The sequence below is a fragment of the Macrotis lagotis genome, chromosome 5 (assembly GCF_037893015.1).
Source record: "Macrotis lagotis isolate mMagLag1 chromosome 5, bilby.v1.9.chrom.fasta, whole genome shotgun sequence".
Taxonomy (NCBI): domain Eukaryota; kingdom Metazoa; phylum Chordata; class Mammalia; order Peramelemorphia; family Peramelidae; genus Macrotis; species Macrotis lagotis.
Window position 1 is genome coordinate 35154288 of NC_133662.1, and position 21588 is coordinate 35175875.

Sequence of the window (21588 nt, forward strand, 5' to 3'; positions counted from 1 at the left end):
CTCTACCTGTAAGGACTGTCAAGTGTTCTGCAACAAAGTGATGCAATTGTTATTTGTTCTTCATTTTCTAGGATGACAACATCATCACCATGTTGGGGTGAAGTGGTAGATGATAGATGATGTCTTGACTTGCACATGAGATAGTTTTAAGTGAGACAGTTGCACAAAGTTGTCAGCCTCACTCTTTTAGAGTGATCAAAGTCCAGTGGCAAGACAAAGGTCACAATGTCTGGCAGTGACCCAGGATATGGTGGATGAACTTGGCGTCTTTGATATCTAAGCAAGCTCTAAGCACTTCAACCACTTTCAAGGCCATTGGAACAAATTATTCTCAGCTACTTATTCTGCCAGGGGAAATCTTCACAATATTAGGTTTAGACATCCTTCTTAGGATTTTACAGGATCGAAGTCTTTCAATTATCTTAAAACTAGTTTAGCTCATCTGCAGAGCTCATCTGGTATGTGATCATTGTGCATGCTACAGCTTCTCAGAATCCCAGGTGAGATTGCCAAAGATAAATGAGCATGGGCAGTTAGGTGGCACAGTGGATAAAGCACCAACCCTGTAGTCAGGAGGAACTGAGTTTAAATCTGGTCTCAGACAGCTAATAATTACCTAGCTGTGTGACTTTGGGCAAGTCACTTAACCCTGTTGCCTTGTTAAAAAAAAAAAGATACTAGGAATTCCAGAAAGCTGAGCTGAGAAGGGGGGTGGGGAGCATTCCAGGCCCCATCAGAGGAACAGTGACTAGAGCCAGAATGGTATTTTTAGCAGCCTGTAGGCCAGTTCTGTCAGAATATAGAACAAATAAAGGGAAGTAATGGGAAATCAGCCTGGAAAAAGAGTTTAGAGCCAGATTCCCCATCAATTTCACTTCACATCATTTTTTCATAGAAATTCATAAGCCATGGCTTATTGCCATTTGAGCCACCTGAGAGGAAACCAAAGATGACCAAATAAAATGGCTTGAAAAATCTAGTAAATAAGACCTCATGAGATCCTGGTTGCATGTCCAAGTAATTCTAATATCCCAGTGGATGTTGCTGGGATCTGGTGCTGATTCAAGGGAGCATTTCAATAGCATGTCTCTTGGAGAACAGTGATTTACACACTATGAGACAGCCACCACCACCTGTTCTCTGGAAGATTGTAATTAGTTTGAGGGGTGTTTGGAACTTCTGGGCAGGAAGACAATAATGTCCAGTGAGTACCATATTTTTTGTCTATGACTTCATCAATATGGGGAACTCCAAGTATGAAAATTCCTTCCATCTGACAAGAGTTTTGGAATTGCTTGATGACTCTAAAAGGTTAAGTGTCTTGTTTGTGACCATTAGGCATGTGTCACAAATCACTTTGTCTCTAAGGAGGATTGAACTTTTGTTATCTAAAAGAACAGAGATGTGATTATTGAGTGATATTTGGAAATTTATGGCAAATGGGATCAAGAGATTGCAGAAACAAGAATGTCCTGATTTTCAAGAGAGGGAAGAAAACAGTTGGCATATTAAAGGCCTTTGAACTTAACTTTGTTTCCTGGGAAAATTCTAGAATTGATCATTAAAGAGATGGCTGATAAACAACTAGATAGGGAAGAAGTGATTACCAAGAGCCAACATGGCAGTATCGTGAACATGATATCCAGACATCCCAGACTAACCTCATTCCTTTTTTTTTGACAGTATTACTAAACCAGTAGATGAGTATCATGCTTTGGATATAGATTAACTAGATTTTCACAAAACTTTTGATAAAATATCTCAAATTATTTTTGTAGAGAAAATAAAGAAACATAAATTACACATTAGTACAATTAGATGAATTTAAAACTGTTTGGATGACCAGAATCAGTGAGAAGGTATTAAAAGGTTCAATGTCATCATGTCTTCAACCAGTGGAGCTTTTAGGTATCTTTGTTTGACTCTGTGCAGTATAACATTTTTATCAATGAATCAGACAAAGGCATAGATAATGAGTTTTGTCATCCAATTTGCAGAAGCCAAAGCTAGGAATGAGAATTGGTACATAGCAGATTATCTAATAAATATTTATTGATTGACTGGATAATAGAGCCAGGATCCAAAAGAATCTTGAGGGGTTAGAAAAATTGATCTAAATGTAATAAAATGAAACTCAATAGGGATAAATCTAAAACCTGGCACTTGAGACAAAAAAAAATAAATCAATGTCACAAATGTAAGGAAGAGGAAATAAGGTTAGATAGCAATGGTTCTGAAAAAAGATTTAGTGGTCTTAGTAGACTACAAGTAGTGTGCCATATTAGACCCAAAAGCTTATCTGAATGCATCAAGGACATAACTTCCAGCTAATAGAGCAGTGATAGTCCCATTGTTCTCTGCTAACATCAGAGCTCATCTGAAATATTATGGTCAGTTTTGGACACCATAGATTAACAAAGACATTGATAAACTGGAATGTGTTCAGAGAAAGGCAACTGAGATAATATAGGAAGGATTTTGAGTCTATGATTGAAGGAATTAGGGTTGTTTGATGTGAAGAGAAAGCATAGAGGAAGACAAAATCACCACCTTCAAGCATTTGAAAGACTGCCAAATATAGGAGGAATAGATTTGTTCTATTTAGCCTTAAAGGGCAGATCAGGAGAAATGGGTAGAAGTTGCAAAGGAAATAATTTTGGCTTAATTTTTTTAAACTTTTAAACTTTTTTAAACTTTTAACATCTAGAGCCATTCCTAAATGAAACTGACTAGCTCAGGAGGGGGTGACTTCCCTCATCTTGGAGGTCTTCAAGTAGAGACTAGATGCCTACCTGTCAATTATATGGAGATTCCTTTCACATATGGTGAGGACTACAGGGTTACTGAGATCTCTTTCAACTCTCAAATTCCTTGATTAATTTAGGTTCTAAACTTCCATGAAATATGTAGCTAACTGAGGCAAAATGTTTGGGGGTCTTGGAGGGTTTGAATTATGCAGAGTATTTTATAACTACTGTTCCTTAAGTGTTCACAGTTTATTGGTTCAGGAACTGCTTCTGCCTACACATATCCCAATCTCCTCTATAAATTGATGATTTTCTGTTGGAATATAAACCCTTTGAAAGCAAGAAGTGTTTCACTGTAGTCTTTATAAGTTTTCAGTGCAAAACATGGTATCTGACATGTAGTAGGTAGTATATAGAGTGTGCATAAAGTGTAGACCTATCCAGATGTATTAGCACACCTGACCCATATTCTATGCATGGCTTATGGTAGACATCTAATAAAAACCAGTCAAAAGTATTGAGTTGAATTTAATTGAACTGAATTTTTGCAAGCTGTTATGGACCCTAAATTAATTATTCTGTGGTCAATTTGGTGATGAGTCTCTTGGAACTAAGCTGGGCTGGTACTTGGAGGATAGATATACAGTCAACTGCCAGCCCACATTCAAAGCTTTTTATAGCTTAGTCAGATGTTCCAGAGATTATGCTGCAGTGGCATTGCCTTTGAGAACCCAGGGTCACCTCTACATCACAATGAGGCACCAGCCTAGGGATCTAGGGAAGGATTTTGTGTCTAGAGAGTTTTACATTTTTGTATTTAAACTTTCTTTCTTTAGGAGGACACCAAATAGCAATGATATCACCAGGAGTATGTTGGAACCAGTTGATGCCATTGCTAAATTTTCACTGTGAGTATTTATGCCTTGGAAACTAGTAAATGTTAGAAATCAGAACTTGATTCATTGTTTTGTTGATTGTCTAGACTTCAGAAAGTGATAGAGAAAATGTTAATAATGCAGAACAAATTTTAAAGTTTTCCAGTGTTTTCAGGGAACCAGTGGTTAAACATTGACTAACATAGCTTTAGATACTATACATAATTTTGTAATGGATGAATCCAATTCAAACTGACAAATATTTATTCAGTTGTTGTTCAGTCATGCTGGCTCTTTGTGATCCCACTTGGAATTTTCTTGATAATGATACTAGAGTATTTTGCCATTTCCTTCCTCAGTTTGTTTTACAGATGTGGCAACTAAGGCCAACAGGATAAAGTGATTTGCCCAAGGTCACACAACTAGTAAGTGTCTGAGATCAAATTTTAATTCAGGTCTTCCTGACTCCAGGCCCAGAGCTCTATTCATTGCATCACCTAGTTGCCTTTACTAAGCATATATTATATACAAAGAACAAGAGGATCTGGGAATGTAAAGATAAGCAAAATGTCTATGGGTCCAGGAGACAAGAATTGGACTATGCTGTCTTCTTCCTTTCTAACTAGATTATCCATATTACATGCTATCTGTGTGCCTCTATTCTGAGTTCCAAACCATGTTTCTCCTTGGCTTTTCTATGGGCACATCAAAGACAATGTGCTCAAAAAATCAAGCTTAATTTGCTTTCCCTCTAAATTTCCTTGTGACTTAGCTATTTCTGTCAGTAGGACAGCTATTTGACACAGGGGATAGATTTCTGGACCTGGAATCAGGAAGACTCCATGAGTTCAAATATGACCTCAGATACTAATTGTATGACCCTGGGCATGTCACTTTACTTTGCCTCAGTTTCCTCATCAGTTAAATGAGATGAAGAAAGAATTGTTAAACCACTTTAGTATCTTTGCCCAAAAAATCCAACCCTAAATGGGGTCATGAAAAGTTAGACACAACTAAAAATGACCAAACAACATTATTGTTTGTGGCAACACTTTCTTTGAAGTTCATATTTGAAATCTTGATGTCAACTTTGATTTTTTTCCTTTCCTTCATCTCTCATACCCAACAAGTTAGCAAGTTGCACTGATTCTACTTCCATAATATCTCTCATATTGTTCCCTCCTCTCTATTCTTACTGGTACTTAGTATAGGCCCTCATTACAACCCAGGACTATTTCAAAAGCCTCTCAATAGGCTGTCCTGTTTCTCCCTTTCCAATCCTTTCTTCATAGCATTCCTCACTACACTAATCTTATTTAGTTTTTAGAAATAACCGACTCTCATCCATTCAATATTCAACGACTTTCTATTAACTATTGAATCAAACTCCAAATTATATTCAAAGTTCTCCACACTTAGCACCAGCCTTCCTTTTCAGCCTTATATCATGACTCATGCTATTTACTCTATGATGTAGCCAAATTGTGCTATTTTCATAATGTCAAACCCAGCTGGTGCTCTCCCACCTTAGTACCTTTGCACAAGTTTTTGTCTTTGCCTAAAATATTCTCCCTCATTCTCTGCCTCTTTCATTCTCATTCATCTTTAAAACTTCACTCAAATAATACATCATAAAGTCTTTCCTGATCCCCTCTCTTCTATTGGCAAAAAGCTATACGTTTATGTAAAGAAGAGAATTCTCCCTATCTCCAAGCTGTTAATCTTATATTTATTATATTGCATATTATCTATAGATATATCATTAATATATTATGAGCTCCACTGGGGACATTGTCTGTTATCTTATTCAAACTCAGTATTTCTCCTAGTCAAATCAAGAAGTACTTGTGTAGTGGGTACTGTGCTAAGGCAATTGGAATGGAGGGAAAAATAGCAGACAGTCCCTGCCCTTAAGGAGCTTACATTCAAATGGGAGAAGATTACACAGGAAAAAAAAAAGCTAAAATGGCAATGGAAGAAGGAAGCTAACCAGGACTGTAGGGAAAGAACATGAGAGTTAGGAATAGTCTGGATAATAATGAAGACATGCCTGACGTGAGTGTCCTCCTTAAAATGGGGATTCTGGAGAAATCAATCAATTGGATGGAATAGAAAGTATTTCCAATGTGTAAAGTTCAGGGGTGGAATGAACTTCCCAGTATGAAGAAGTTTCTAGGGCATTATACATGCAGGAGAGTTGGGAATGTAACTGGAGAGGAATGAAGAGAACCTGTTCTGCACCTAGTGGGTGGTTAATACTCATTGAGTTGTACTGAATTGATCTAGGCACTAGGAAAGGGTTTCTGAGTAGGTGGCAAAAGCATTCTCCTTCCCTAGAACCTCTCAATATAAACATTCTCAAGCTAATAGAGAGAGAGAGACACTCAGGGTTCCACCTGAAAATAAAGGTGTCATTGGAGAGCAACTTTACTTGTAGGAGAAATTAAAGCAAGAGTCCATTCAGTCCAATTGCCTTAGGCAAGACATTGGGAATGTCCTGAATTTAAAAGGGTCTCCACCTGAATATGGCTCCCAATCATTATGAGGGCAGTGGTCAAAGTGGAGATGGGTAACATGATATTGTGAAAAGAGCTCTAATTTTGAAGGCAGAAGATCTGGGTTGTGTTAGAATTATGACTCTGCTACATTTATGTGACCTTGTAAAAAAAAAACTTAACCCTTTCAGGTCTCAGTTTCCTTACATGTAAAATGGGGAGAAATAGATTGGATGACCTCTAAAGTCCCTTCCAACTCTAACTCTATGATCCTAGTCTCTCTGTGTTCCTTTTCTAGGCAATCTGATCTAATTCTGTAGTTTTATCTACCAATTCTATGTAGATGATTCATCAATCTCTATCTTCAGTCCAATATCTCCTTTAAATTCTAGTTCCATATTCCCAATGACCAACAACTCTCCACCAGTTTTTCTAATGGCACCCAAAACTCAATAAAGATGTCATATTATAGGGGATAAAGCCCTGGACTTGGAGTCAGGAAAGCTGGATTCAAATCCTGCCTTAGATACTGCATGAACCCAGACAAGTCGTTTAACCTCTCTGGACCTCAGTTTTCTAATCTATGAAATGGACTTCAACATCCCTTCCAGTTCTAAATCTATGATTCTCTGACTTATATGAATCTAGGTAGAGAATAGGAGTATAATTAGAAAGACACTAAGTATATAGTAATCATCATAATATAAATGAAAGAAACCAAGAAGCTGAAGACTATGTAATTATAATGACCAAACTTGGTTCCAAAGAAAAAATGTATGTGCTTCTCTTCCTTGCATAGGTGGGCGACTATGGAGTATTTTACATATTGTCAAATTTGTCTAATGTATTGATTGGGTTTACTGCATTCATTTTTTCCCCTCTTTCTTTTTTTAATCCTTCTTACAAGGGATGGTTCCATGGTTAGCAGAATCTAAGGATAGATGCAGAAATGAAGGTGATGTAAAAACAAAGGATATCAATATAAATAAGATTAAAATAGACAAATAAATCTATTTGTCTTAGAAACCTCATCTTTCAGGCTCAAAAATTTTGGAATCATCCTTGTCTCATCCCTCTCCCTTACATTCAATCAAATACCTAGTCGTACAAAATTCTGGTCCTTAACATCTTTCAACTATTATAATAGCCTTAATTCTAATAGCTAGCATTTGTAAAATATCTTAAAATTGGTAAAATACTTTACAAACATCATCTCAGTTTATCTTTGTAACAACTCTAGGAAGCAGATACTGTTACTGCTGAGGCAAACAGAGGTTAAGTGACTGGACCAGGGCCTCATAGCTAATATCTGAAGCAGGATTTGAACTCAATTTTTCCTGACCATAGGTCTAGCTCTCTATGTATAGTTGCCTTAGCAACTGATACCCTTTCTTTGGTCTTTCCTTTGACTCATTCATCCTTCACATTGCTGCCAAACTAATGAACCAGTCTGACAATGCTCAAAAACCTTCAGTTGCCCTCTATTGCCTGTAGAATAAAACACAAATTCTTCTGGTTGACATTTAAGTTGGTCTTTCATCTGTGGGCCACTTTTTCAACCAGATTTTGTCATAGTCTCCTTCAAATGCTTTTTTGATTTTATCTTGATCTCCCCACCTTTGGGCAGCTGTGACAGCATCCCTGGGCTCCCTTCTATTTCTCCTTATTGGAATCTTTCTTCTCCTTCAATGATCAGTTCTAGAGCCACCTTTCCCAAGATAACGTCCTGATTTCTGGAACTTATTCTTCCCTTCATTTTTCAATCTCTCAGGCCACCATTTGATCCCCACTACTTCCTTTTCCTAATGTGCATTGAAATGATCTCTGTATTTCTACTACCAACTCTGTCACTTATATTGAAGTTTTCTGAGGTTTTTATTTTGTGCCTAGCTCGATTCCTTGCTTATTAAATGCTTCCTGAATTCAATTGAAGATGTCAAATATTCTGAGGAATGGAGGAAAGAACACCAATTTGTCACCAGAGGACTGGGCTTTCAATCCCAAGTTGTCTTCTTTAGAAATCTGTGTGACCCTAGGTGATCCAGTTTCAGCTCTCCAGGTCTCAGTCTCTTCCTCTGTAAAATGAAGAGGGTAAACCAGAACATTATTTAAGGCTCTTTCAGTTCAGAGCTTAAAATGCTAGAAATCTCTGACATCAGCAATCATACCTCAAGCCTAATGACTCCCTGGTTCAGTTTTCTATTTGTGATATAGTGAATAAAATGTTGTTTTTGAAGTCAGAGGGCAGGGTAGTTCAGGGTAGTAAAGATCGGTGATCAGTGAGTAGAGAGGATCTGAATTTATAGTCCTAACTGTGATACATACTAATTATATGATCTTGAATAAATCATTTAATCTCTTTGATCTTGGTATCTTCAACTGTAAACTATGAGAGTTGAACTGTAATAATAATTATAATGAACATTTATACAGCACTTGCTTACTATGTGCCAGGCAATTTTTACATTATTTTTATCTCAACAATTATTATCTCATTTAACCCTCACAACTACCCTGGGAGGTAGGTACAATTATTGTTCCCATTTTACAGAGGGGGGAACCTGGGACAAACAATAGTTCAGTGATGGCACAGCTAGTAAGTGTCTGTCATAGTAAGTGGGATTTAAACTCAGGTCTCTTCTGACTCACAACAACCCTGGGAAGTAGGTTTGCCTCATTATTATCCCCATTTTAAAGTTGAGGAAACAGAGGTGCCCAGGGTCAAACAGCTATCAAATATCTGAGGCTGGATTCGAACTCATGTCTATCCTGATTCTGGGCCTGACATTTGTTCAACTGTACCACCCAGTTAGTCTTGATGATCCCTTCTAGTTCTCAGTCTATGATCCTAAGTCCTGAGTTCAAATCCCTTCTCTGCCAGATATTCCCTATGTGACTGTGGGTAAGTCAGCTAATATCTCTAAACCTTATCTTATGCAGCTGTTTGTCCCTTGTTCTTGAAGAGGACCATAACATCAGGGAGGTGAAGCCATGACATGCAAAGTGAGTTGGATGTAAGTGAGGAGGATGCTGTGCTAAGTCACAGCCTCACTTCCTCCTCTGTTGCTACCTAGATCCAATGGCCAGATGTGGATCAGGACAACTAACGTGGGGAGGGAGGGCTGGATGAGATGACCTCTAAGGCAGAGGTGTCAAACACACAGCCTGCAATACTCCCTGAGTGTAGCAGGACCAGATTAAAATGTGTTTGTGAGACATTTAATGAGTTAAATAAAAATACAGTAAAACATAACATTACATTTTAAAACTAATTCAATATGTGGCCTGGAGGGATCCTCAGATTTGATTTCTATTTGAGTTTGATGCACTGTTCCTTTCTAAGTCTAATGATCCAAAGAGGGAGAAGATAAATAGATGGGACAGGTCAACATGAACACAAAAGTGATACTTGAGGGAAAAGGGGGAGGAGAACGAGAGACAAAGTTAAAAGAACACAGCTGAGGTCCATGAGCCTTGGACTCTGACCAGGGAGAGGGTAGGAGGGAAGCACAAGAGTCATGCGTGGTTACTATGTATAAGCCTAGCCACTGTTCCTCCCCTGGCCTCTCCTCCCCCTGCCCACCCCCACGACCAGAAGAAGAAAACCTTAGACATTCTAATAAATCCCAGCAGGACTGCAGGCAAAGAGTGCGGGAAGGCAGAGCTGTAGGCTCCCGACTGACATCCCCCAGAGTCAGGGATTTCATGGGCTTAACCTTTTGTTGTGGGTCCACATGCTGAGCGGGAACTGGAGTGGGCAGCATCAGCTTAGGGAGAGACAGCTGGGGAATCAGCTGGGTTGGGTTACAGTCAACAGAAACTCAGTGGATTATTCCTTATATGGACTGGAGCAGAGAAATGGCATTCCAGCAGATTTTCTTCAGGACTCCCCCAAAGTGTCCTCTTGGGATCATATAAGGCCATTCAGCAAAGGGGGAGACTTTCAACCACCCCCAACCCAGAACTGAAGAAATCAGACCCAATTGTGTTCTGGCTAGAAAAGGATTGGGTTGAGGTGAAGGATAAGAGCAAGAGAGGGGGCATAGAAAGAGAAGCTTAGACTTGAAGTGTTTAGGATCACAAAGCTAGGGGAGACCAACCAACCAAAGAGCCTTCCTAATTTAACTCTCATTTGAGGAGGCAAAAATTGAAGCCCAGGAAAGTTAAATGACTTGCCCAGGTTGTTGTTCAGTTGTGTCTGACTCTTTGTGACCCCCCATTTCAGGTTTTCTTGGCAAAAATACTGGAATGGTTTGCTATTTCCCTGTCCAGCTTGTTTTACAGAAGAAGAGACTGAGGCAAAGAGGGTTAAATAACTGGTCCCGGTCACACAGTCATATTTGAACTCGTCTTCTTGACTCGAACCTCAACACTACACCCACTGTGCCACCTAGTCACTCCTGTCCAGGGTTACACTATTAAAAAGAAGTCCCTCTGACTTTAATAGAGCTAGGGCTGTGTCTGTCCATTTTATCATCCAGAAAGAGACTCTAGAGAGAACCTCTAATACAACGTCCTTATTTTACAATTGAGGAAACTGAGACCTTTTGAGGGGAAATGACTTACCCAGATCTACTCTGCAGATCATTATATAATCATATGTGTATACACATACATACAAATACATGCCTGTATGTGTGTATGTACACATGTAGATAAAATCATACATAATTTAAGAAGAACTCATTAAGTGTTACCATGGGTAACACTGAAGGAAGGGATAGGGCTAAGAATTGAACCCAGGTCCTCTGACTTTCAAACTGACATCTTTGGGGGACAGGGAGCAGTGAATTTTAGGACCGGTGGCTCAGGCACAAAGACATTGGAGAATCAATCCCCACACCCATCACCTCATGCCCTTGGAATCTATCACCTCTTCACCCTGGTCTCAGACTTCGGCAGGGCCGCTGGAATGGACACAGGCAATCAGAGCCAAGGCCAGCCGGAATGGATTCTGGAGAAAGAGTTGTCAGGGAGGAGAAGAAACGAAACCATGTGAGCTGGAGAAGATAGGGCTGTGATGATGTCATTGATGCCTACACAGCCATGCCTACTTGGCAGGGACCCAGTCAGAGGAACCCTGTCCAAAGGGAGGCCAAACCAGGGCTTGGAATTAACTTCTGCAGTCAGGGCTGGATTCACCCAAGCAGAGCTTAACCAGCTGCCTTTCCAGACAGGGTGAGCCCAACTTGACCCAGCTGGGGTGATGAGAACTAAGGAAAAGGAACGGCAGTTATGTCTAGAGGCCTGGGAAGAAAAAGATTTTACGTTGTGGGGGTTCCATGAGCACTGACATATTATTTATGGTATGCAAATTGTAGCCAAAATAGCGCAAAGATTAATATCTGTTATCTTTGATTCAAGAATTTGGCAGTTATTTGAGGTGGGTGGGGGAGAATGGAAGAGGGTCTAGACCTGTGTAGCCCTTCAGCTATGCCAAGGGTTCTTAACTTTTTTGTGGTCCCCTTCTCAGAAGAGTATTTTTAACTGCAAAATGTTACAAAGGAAACCAATAGTTAATGGAAATAAAGATGTAATTTATTTATTCCCATACAAGTTAATTAGTCTCCTGAAATGTATCCATCAACCCTTTATGAGTCTATAGAATCCTTGAACTCTTCAGATCCTTTTATAATTATATATGTGTGTACATATATCTACCCATGCATATATGCATATATGTATATACATAGATAAAATCATATATCATTTGGTAAACTCATTAAGTGTTACATGCATCAATTATTATATTACTCATTGAGATATAAAGGCCAGATAAAACAGCCCCCACTTCAAGAAACTCTCTGTTGGAAGGCAAACAACATGTCTGAGAATTTATCTGTAATTTATAGTCTTAAGGAGTAGCGTGGAGCACTAAGTTGGGTAGCTTGCAAAGGTTAGTGAATTGGCCACCTAGAATTTATTAACTGCCTACTGTGTACCAGACACAGTGCTAAGGTTGTTTAGTTAGTAGGTGATCAAATTTAATTCTAGGTCTTCCTGACCCTCTGGTCAATGTTCTACCTCTTTCTCCTGAATGCCTATTAAAAGTCAGACAATAGAATCTGTTAATATGCCAGACATAATGTGCCTAAGAGATGAGATTACATTAAAAAAAAGAGGCAAAAAAACAGATCTTGCTCTTGAGGATCACAGTAAATTATGTACAAAAAAGGATCAGTTGGGGATAATCTTAGAGGGAATTCATTAAAATCAAGGAAGATTGGGAAAGTCGTCTTGCAGACTGTGGGACTTTAGCTGAGCAGCCAGGGGATCCCGGAGGCAGAGATGAGGAGGGAGAGAATTCAATTCAATTTTTCAGTAAACATGGATGTACTAGTTACTGTGCTGATGACTAGAGTTACAAAAAAGAAGGAAAAGACAGTCCCTGCCCTTAAAGAGTTTACTCTCCAATGAATCTCCAGGTATGGGTGATCAGTCAGGGAAAATCCTCAGTCAGGAGATGCAGCTGGATGGCTGAGTCTGGTGTTAGAAAGACCCAAGTTCAAATTCAGACTCAGATACTTACTAGGTATGTGACCTGGGCAAGTCACTTAACTTCTCTGCCTCCATTTCCTCATCTGTAAAATAAGGATAATAATAGCACCTAACTCTCAAGGTGGATGTTGAGGATCAAGTGAGATGATAATTTAAAAATACTTAATGCCACCCAAAAATGCTACCTGAAAACAAAAGATTGCTAGAGGACCTGTTGCATAACTGGCAAGGGGGGAAAGATGAATGGGATGATATTTTAAAGTCATTTAGGGTCTTTGTCTTATGTTTCTCTTTCCCCACCATTCCCTCCCATCTAGTGTGGCCCTAGCCATGGGGGCCACATAAGTATGCCCCAAATGAATAGGTAGAATAGAAAGACTTCGAATAGCCAAGATGAATCTTCATACATTAACCCCCATTAGACCATCTTAGGCTGAGGGGCTGAAATCTGGGGACATGGAAAGGGGAGAAGCAATGAAAAAGGGGAGGCAGAAGTGATTGTTCAGTTGTTTTAGTCATATCTGACTCTCTGTGACCCCATTTGAGAATTTTCTTGGCAAAGATACTGGAGCAGTTTACTGTTTCCTTGGAAAAAAAAATTTTTTTCTTTTATAGATGAGGTCCACAGAGTTAAGTGACTTTCCCTAGGTCATACAGCTTGTATATATCTGAAGCCATTTTTGAAGGCATGAGTTTGAGTCTTCCTGGCCCAGTCCTCTATCCATTGCCAACTGGATGCCCTGAAGTCAGAGATAGAACACAATAAATATAAAGAGTGTACAAAATTCACTGAAGCTTTGAAAAGAAGAAAAAGGTGGGGGGACAAAAATGGCATTTTCCCAGAAGCAGCTAGTCCTGGAGGGAAAATATGTTGATTTTCATCAATGAAATCAAGTCCATGGTATGGAATGGCATGAAATCAAGTCCATGGCATGGAATGGCCTGGAAACACCACCTTGGCTGAAGTTCTCTGTTTCATACAGATACTTAAATCAAAGGAACACTTTAGATGGCTTTACCCCAAAAGTTATCCAAGCTCCAGAGATATCGTTGTGGTTGGCAGGACAAACAGATGACGTTGTTTTGGTTATTGTTCGTTCCTTGCTTATTATCACCAACCTCCAATTCAAGGTAGCCTTGCTTCTGGGTCTCTGAGGTGTTGCAACTCTTCCAAGGTTTCTCCCAAGGCTTTGCTTCTTGGGTCCCCCTGGCGGAAGAAACAAAGATTGCAGATGTTTGAATCAGGTGGTGGGGGGAGTAATCTTGAAATCATAAATTGTAAGAGCTGGAAGGGACCTTAGAGATCATCTAGTCCATATTTTGTAGATAACGAAACAGAGGTTCATTGAGCTGAAGTTCCTAGTTAATACTTAAAAGGCAATGGACCTATAGGCAGGAATGTATTGGAATTAATTTGAACTGGATCTTGAGAATAGATTGTTAAATTTTCAATGATTAATTTGGAAATTTATTTTGTGTGTCTATACAAATTCATAATGGTTTTATTTTTAATGGCCTTCTCTTTGAATGGAGGAAGATAGCGGGAAAGGAAGAGAATTTAAGACTGAAAATAAAATAATATTGGAATTTTGAAATTCTGTTTGAAAATTTTTAAAAATTTTCAGTGTGAGCATTTACACTTTGGAAATTCCCATATGCTATATAAATTAGAACTTGATTTATTGTTTTGCTGTCTAAACTTAAGGACGTGATAGAGAAAATATTCATCATTCTGATTAAAATGAAAATCATCTTGTGTTTTTTTCTTCTGAAAACCAATTGTTAGACATTTCCTAGCGTACGACTGCCTATAGAACAGTGCTCTTCCTACTATATAGCACACTGCCTCTATTGATCCAGGGCTGTACTGCTTGGTTGAGAAATCTCTTTTAGCTGCCAGCAGGTAAATGATTTACTATGAATGGTTGCACAGCTGCCAGGAACACAGAGCAGTCCTTTCCCTAGAATGGAATTTGAGAGGGGCAAGGTGAAGAGTCAGTCTGTTCTCTTGACCTACAAGAGCACCTCTCAGCCAGTCTCAGGAGAATTTAGAAGTTAGCTCTGCCTGAGGTTTCTGAAAAAATCTGTCACCTAGTATGACTAAGTTGGAGCAGAAGTAGTACACTCTAACAGCAGTTAGATTCAGTAAAACTAATAGTGGCTAAATCATCATCATCATCATCATCATCATCAATAAACATTTATTAACCACCTACTTTGTGTTCCTCATGTCCAAAACTAAGCTCATTATCTCTCCTTCAAAAATTCTTTTCCTAACCATGAATAACTTACCCTGCAAAACTGAGTATAATCCTTCAGGGAGAAGAAAACTCATTGGAACTTTAAGTAATAGAAGATTTTCAAGCTTATTTGCTATAAAGATTAGATCTGAGTGGGAACTTTGAAATACAAATATAAGAATACAAAAAACCTTGAAAGACAAATTTATTTCAGTATTTAGAAGGATCTACTAATTGAGGTGGGAGTAGGAAGAGAAATAAGTGTTTCTTCTAACCCTAAATATCTTCAAAGGTTATCAAAGGAATTAAATAAGAAAAATGGAGGATGAGGAGGGAAATGACTTGGTTTAGTTCTGAGGATTTTAAGAGGAAAAAGAAAAAGGAAGATAAAAGAAGAACGCAAATGTAAGGAGAACTCTTAAATTGGGGATATGAAATAATAAGTATCTAGAAAGATAAAGAAAGGGGTGAAGGGAATAGGCATCAAATAAATTTCATTCTTATCATAAATGGACAAAGGATGGTTGTAAATACATTTGTAAGAGTTTAGTGTAGAAATTCACCAAGTTCCATAAATAGGGACAAAAGAAGATTGTAAATATTTATTTAACGGTTTAGTGTAGGAATTTACCAGGTTCATTTGGGAAACAAATAGGGATGAAGGGGGGATGTGCAGTATTAGATGGAAGATAATACATAGGAGGGAAGAGATGCAAACAATGCCCCCCCCCAATATAACAACTTCCTTACATTGAAGAGGCATTAGAAAAAGACTAAAGGAAAAAGCTGAGTAACCAGAATTTAATGAAGCACCTAACAGTTGGACAATGTTTGAACAAATTGTAGTATGTGAATATCATGGGATGTTATTGTGCCATAAGATATAATGATAAGATGATTTCAGAGAATCTTGTTTGGGATAAACTAATATGACTAGAAGTGAGTAGAACCAAGAGAACTATTTATACAAAGACATTACAAAGAAAAATAACTTTGAAAGTTTAAAGAAATCTGATCAGCATAAGGACCAAACATGGCTCCTGAGCACTTATGCTTCATTTTGCTTGACTATATTGATTTGTTACAAGAGGGTTCCCCCCTCTTTTTAATTAGGAGAGATGAAGTTAGAGTAAAGATGTCCTTAAAAAAAGTCAAGAAACATTTTTAAACATTGCAACAAAAGAAAATGAAGTCCCAAAGGAAACACAGATAGGATAGTTTTGAAAGGTAAATATGGAATTTATAATCTATATAGCATATCATATATATTTTTTACATATAAAATTATTAATTTTTCTAACTACATACAAAGATAGTTTTCAACATTTAATTTTTGGTAAGATCTTGAGTTCCACATTTTCTCCCCTTCTCCCCTCTCCTATGATAAAGATTATATATTTATATTAAACATTTCCATATTAGCAAGATATCATGTGTATTTAAAAGCAAGAGGTATTTTTAAAACCTTTTATTTATTTATTTTCACAGTATTAAAATACTCTTGTTGTGAAAGTAAACATAAACCCCTCTCTCCTCCCCAAAAGATAGAGAAACCTCAAGAGAAATGAAATGAGAGAGAGAAAAAAAAAAAACCCAGTGTACTTTAGTCTGTGTTCATATACCATAGACTCTGTCTCTGGGATGGGTTGCATTCTTTATTATAAGTCCATCAGAGGGGCAGCTAGGCACAGCAGATAGAGCACCAGCCTTGGAGTCAGGAGGACCCAAGTTCAAATGTGGCCTCAGACACTTAACACTTGTCTAGCAGTGTGATCTTCAGCAAGTCACTTAATCCCATTGCCTTAAATAAATAAATTTTTTTTTAAAGTCCATCAAAGAAGTAAGCAAGGGGGTGGCTAGGTGGTGCAGTGGATAGAGCACTGGCCCTGGAGTCAGGAGTACCTGAGTTCAAATCTGACCTCAGACATTTAATAATTACCTAGCTGTGTGGCCTTGGGCAAGCCACTTAACTCCATTGCCTTGCAAAAAAAAAAAAAAAACCTGAAAAAAAAAAGTAAGCAAGAGGTATTAAATGGAAATTAATGATCTTATAAACAAGTCTCTTTTTGTGTCTTGCTGTGTATGTGGAAATGCTCTTTTTTATTTAGTTAAAAAATTTTAAATCAAATATTAAAAGGAAAATAAGATTTGGCAGTTTGACAAGGTGGGAGGTAAAGTGTGGAGTCAAGATTTATTCTGAAATTGAGAATGATAATGATGCTTTGGAGAAAAATAGGAAAGTTGAGAAAAGGAATGAATTTTGGGGAAAAGATAATGAGTTCTGTTTTGAAAAAGCTGGGTTTGAGATATGGAATATCCTAGTTGAAATGATCAATGGGCAGTTGGTATGGGACTAGAGCACCGGGAAGTCTGTAATATGGGAATGGATAAATAGATCTGGGAATTCATTAACCTAAAGATGATAGTTGCATCCAAGAGAGAGAAGAAAGAGCAGAGAACAACTAGGAGAGAGAGACTTGTTTGGCTACAATTGGTAGAAAGGATATTAATGATGATTCAGCACAGGAGCTTAGGAAGGAACAGTTACATATATAGGAAGATAAGCAGTATCTTAAGAAAATGTCATCAAACCCCATAGAAGAGAGAATATTCAGAAGGAAATGGTGGTTATCAATGTCAAATATTACAGAGAGGTCAAGAAGGGTGAAGATTGAGAAATGGTCATTAGATTTGGCAGTTAAGAGATCATTAAGTAATTTTGGAGAAAGCTGTTTCAGTTGAGTAATGAGATCAGAAAACATCACAAGGGATTGAGAAGTGAGTGAAAGAAGAGGAAGTGGAGACAATGAGTGGAGACAACATATTCTAGAAATTTGGCTGTGAAAGAGAAAATTGAATAAGTATACTTGAAGCAGGGATGGTTGTACTGTTATCATCTGTGATAAACATTGTTATTGGCTGTTCTTGTTTCCTTAAAAGCAAGGAAGGAAATATTCTGTCAGTGTGAGCCAGCTCACACAACCCATCTCTATGATGGCATGTAGAAGGGGAAGGGGGAGACAGCCAGTCATTTTTGTAGGCATCTAGAGTAAGTCAGTAGGCCAGCAGAATTGTCCTGGGAGTCAGGAGGATGGGAATCCAGCCTCAGACATTTACTAGCTGTATAACCTTGGAAAAGTCACTTAACTCTAATTGCTTTGTGTATAGAACTATCTCCAGTCATCCTGATTCCTATCTGCTCACTGGACCCAGATGGCCCTAGAGGAGAAAGTGAGACTGGTGATTTAGCACTCAAATTCAATTCATGTGCTTGTCATGGCATCACCTCCCTGATATCATGATCTTCTTTGAGAATGAAAGACAACCATTAGAAAATAAAGATTAGTGAGTGTGTGGGGTGCTATCTGCCAGAAAAGATGGGAAGGGATGGGATAAAAAAGACATAAACAGAATGTTTGGGCTCAGAGAGAAGGGCTGCAATCTGTATTAGAGTTGATACTTGAATTCTGATATTTCTGACTCTGAGGGGGAGCTATATATCTATTATGTCAGGCTGACTGATTCTCCAGAGAATTTTAATATTGAAAGTTGTATGTGAATATGAATCAGATTTCTTTTGACCCATGAAAGGAAAGGAAAGGAAAGGAAAGGAAAGAGCATAAGTGCTTGTATAGAGCCTACTATATTTCAGCATGGATCTCATGTTATCTAATTTTAGCATGTAGACCAGTAATAACTGGTATAATAGCACTAATAGCAAGTATTTAAAATGCTCTAAGCTAAATATGTAAATCTCAATATACATAGTACCTCATTTGATTCTTACAACAATCCTTTGAGATAAGTACTTTTTATTTTACCCATTGTATCAATAAGAAAACTGAGTTCCACAGAGATTCACAGTTAGTAAATATTTGAGGCAGGATGCATTTGTACATTTCCCATATAAGTTCTCAATACATGATTTCATATATATTCCAGGGAGATATATATATATATATATATATATATACATATATATATATATTCCATCTGTGAATATTTAATTATGTATATTTCATTGCTGGTGATATGGTAACCTATGAGAGATCCCAAAAGTGGATCATTTTTGTCCCTTTGTTTTCTTGACTTTTTTGGTTGAGACCAGATTTTCTGATAGAACAGGATCTTTAATTTACCACTCAAATTTTGACCTAGACCAGTTCATCCCTTCTTAGACACCCTCACCAACCCCTCTCACCATCTTGATGGATTTAGTGTAGACATCTTAAGGAATTCACCAACCTCAGTCTCCTCCAGTAGCTGGGATCATAGGGTGTGTGCCACCATGTCTACTGGATGACTAGTGAAAGTAAAATCACCAGTAGGGGCTCATGAAATATGTTTCTGTGCAGATGTAGACCTATAAAGTATCTTGAACCTTGAGTAGCATTTTCACAGGTTAGGGAATCGTGCAACAGTAGACTTTGCAAATTCCTTTCATATAATTGTTACCATTATTCCGATATAGCAATGCATTCTACATCCTTAATGTTATGCTATATTTGCTACATATATGCTATAAAAATATACTATATTTTTAAGTTCAAATAGAAAAGGGCTAAGATGGTTGATGGAACAATTTAGGAATATGGAGTCATCAGTCTAGAACTGGATGTATCTATTTAGCCCACCTTAGTAGCAGAAGGGAATGCTACCTCTAGACTGTCTTCTTCCTCTGTGTTTTTGCATCAGGTTTCTGTGATCTCCATTCCCATCTTGGTCTTCTGGGAAGAACAGATCTAGTCATTTTTCCTTTTTTTTCAGACAACTTTCCCTGTACTCCTGCCTTCAAATCTGGGCAGCCAAGATGGGTCCACTCATCTTGTCCTCTTAGCTCAGGAACAAGATGTGCTTGGATCTGTTTTCTCTGTTACTTTCTTAGGTGTCCTCTGAGCTCCATGAAAAAAAAAAAACCCTTCATTTTCATCAGCATGTTCCCTTGTCAAATTTGCACTCCAATTCCTTCAAGACTGGACAGGTACCCTGAGTCTGTCTCTTCTACTAGAAACCTTGTCACACAGGGAACTGGATAGATGTTTCTTATTTTCTGAGTTGACTTTAGAGTCTTTGCAAGCTTTCCCACAGTACCCAGTGACCTCAAGATACTGTGATTTTAAGACACTTCCCAAGGTCAAACACAGGTCCCTTGAGGAGTTCCATCTGCTTCTCTATCATCATTCCCTGATACTGCTACAGTATTCCAAAGGCATGATCTATCTGGAGCTTAAATAAAGAGTTCTATGAAATATGGATGCTCTCCTGAGGTTGTTGCTTTGTTATTTTTTTTAATTCTGAAATTTAGAAGTATTCATTAAAGGTAGCATTTCTATGTACATTGTAGAACAGGAGGGGATTATACATGAAACTGTGAATCTCTATTGTGTAGAACTTGCTTAATTTAAAAATAAATAATTCATCATGAACTTTCAAAATTTACTTGCTTGTCCATGCTTCCTTCTGTCTTTCCTTCTGTCCTTTCTCTTCTTTTCTCTTCTCTTCTCTTCTCTTCTCTTCTCTTCTCTTCTCTTCTCTTCTCTTCTCTTCTCTTCTCTTCTCTTCTTCTTCTTCTCTCTCTCTCTCTCTCTCTCTCTCTCTCTCTCTCTCTCTCTCTCTCTCTCTCTCCCTCCCTCTCTTCCTTCTTTCCTTTTCTTCTTTCCTTCCTTCTCCTTTTCCTCCTCCTCCTCTTTCTTCTTCTTCTTCTCTTCCTCCTCTTTCTTTTTTTTTCTTTCTTTCTCTCCCTTTCTCTGAGGGCACTGATGAGATGTGAATATCAGAACTGATGCAGTTTCTGAGAAAGATGAGTTTCCTGATGATAAGCTTTCCTAAGAGCATGATCTTGATGAAGTCCAGTCCAAAAGAATACATCTGGTAGGATTTTTTGAAGAAAATTGTCTTTGTGGTCACATTTGTCACAGAATGTTATATGATTTTTTAAAAGTGAATAGATTACATCTTGTTTAAGAAAAATCTTTATGATGACATTTTGATCTACTAAGAAAAATACTTTTTAAAAAATCAACAAATAATAGAAATCAGGCTCTCACATTCTTTATACTTCTTAATTTGTGTTGATTCTCAATATGTGGATTGATGTCCTAAAGAAAATCATCTTTAAAACTGTCTAGGAGTAGATAGATTGCAAAGTGGTTAGAGCACTGGCCCTGGAGTCAGAAGGACCTGAGTTCAAATCAGCCTCATACACTTAATAATTACCTAGTTGTGTGGGGCAAGTCACTTTGCAAAAAACAAAAAAAAAAGTCTGCCTAATATCTTCTCAGGCTTTCATCAAGGATATCTTCAATGTATATATATAGATCAATCTCATACAATTTTATACAGATAAGAAAGTAGATATATGCACCAAGGTCTTTTATATTGATTTTATGGTGGGATGGGGAGTCAGAGTTCCATTCATAATCTTTTCTATTAATTTGGAATCTTCCCCTCTTTGAGATATCTTTAAAACCAATACCCGAGTGCCTTTAAAATTTTTTGTCTCCTGCATGAATTTCTTTTATGTAAATGTCAACTATTACTGCTATAAAAGAACATTCTTTACAAAAATGCTATTAGTGATGACAGTCAGATCTAGATGTTCTTCTCAACTTATGAGTTCTTTCCTTCCAAAAAGTGTTAAGTGTGTAGTAAAAAATATTAGGAGTAGGAAATGGATGAGGGAAGTCTAGGCTTATGTAGTACCAGGAGTAAGGAACTACTGTATGAAAAATCC

The 21588-nt window shown here is 37.9% G+C and overlaps 1 protein-coding gene across 1 annotated transcript in view; it reads left to right on the forward strand.

Annotated features, from left to right (window-relative positions):
• The first annotated feature begins 3543 nt into the window (after positions 1 to 3543).
• Positions 3544 to 21588, forward strand: part of TMEM14A (transmembrane protein 14A) — a 135538-nt gene continuing 117493 nt past the window's right edge. Inside the window, exon 1 of the mRNA XM_074237197.1 lies at positions 3544 to 3655. The gene's annotated coding sequence lies outside the window, so the exon portion shown is untranslated. The remainder of the gene's footprint in view (positions 3656 to 21588) is intronic.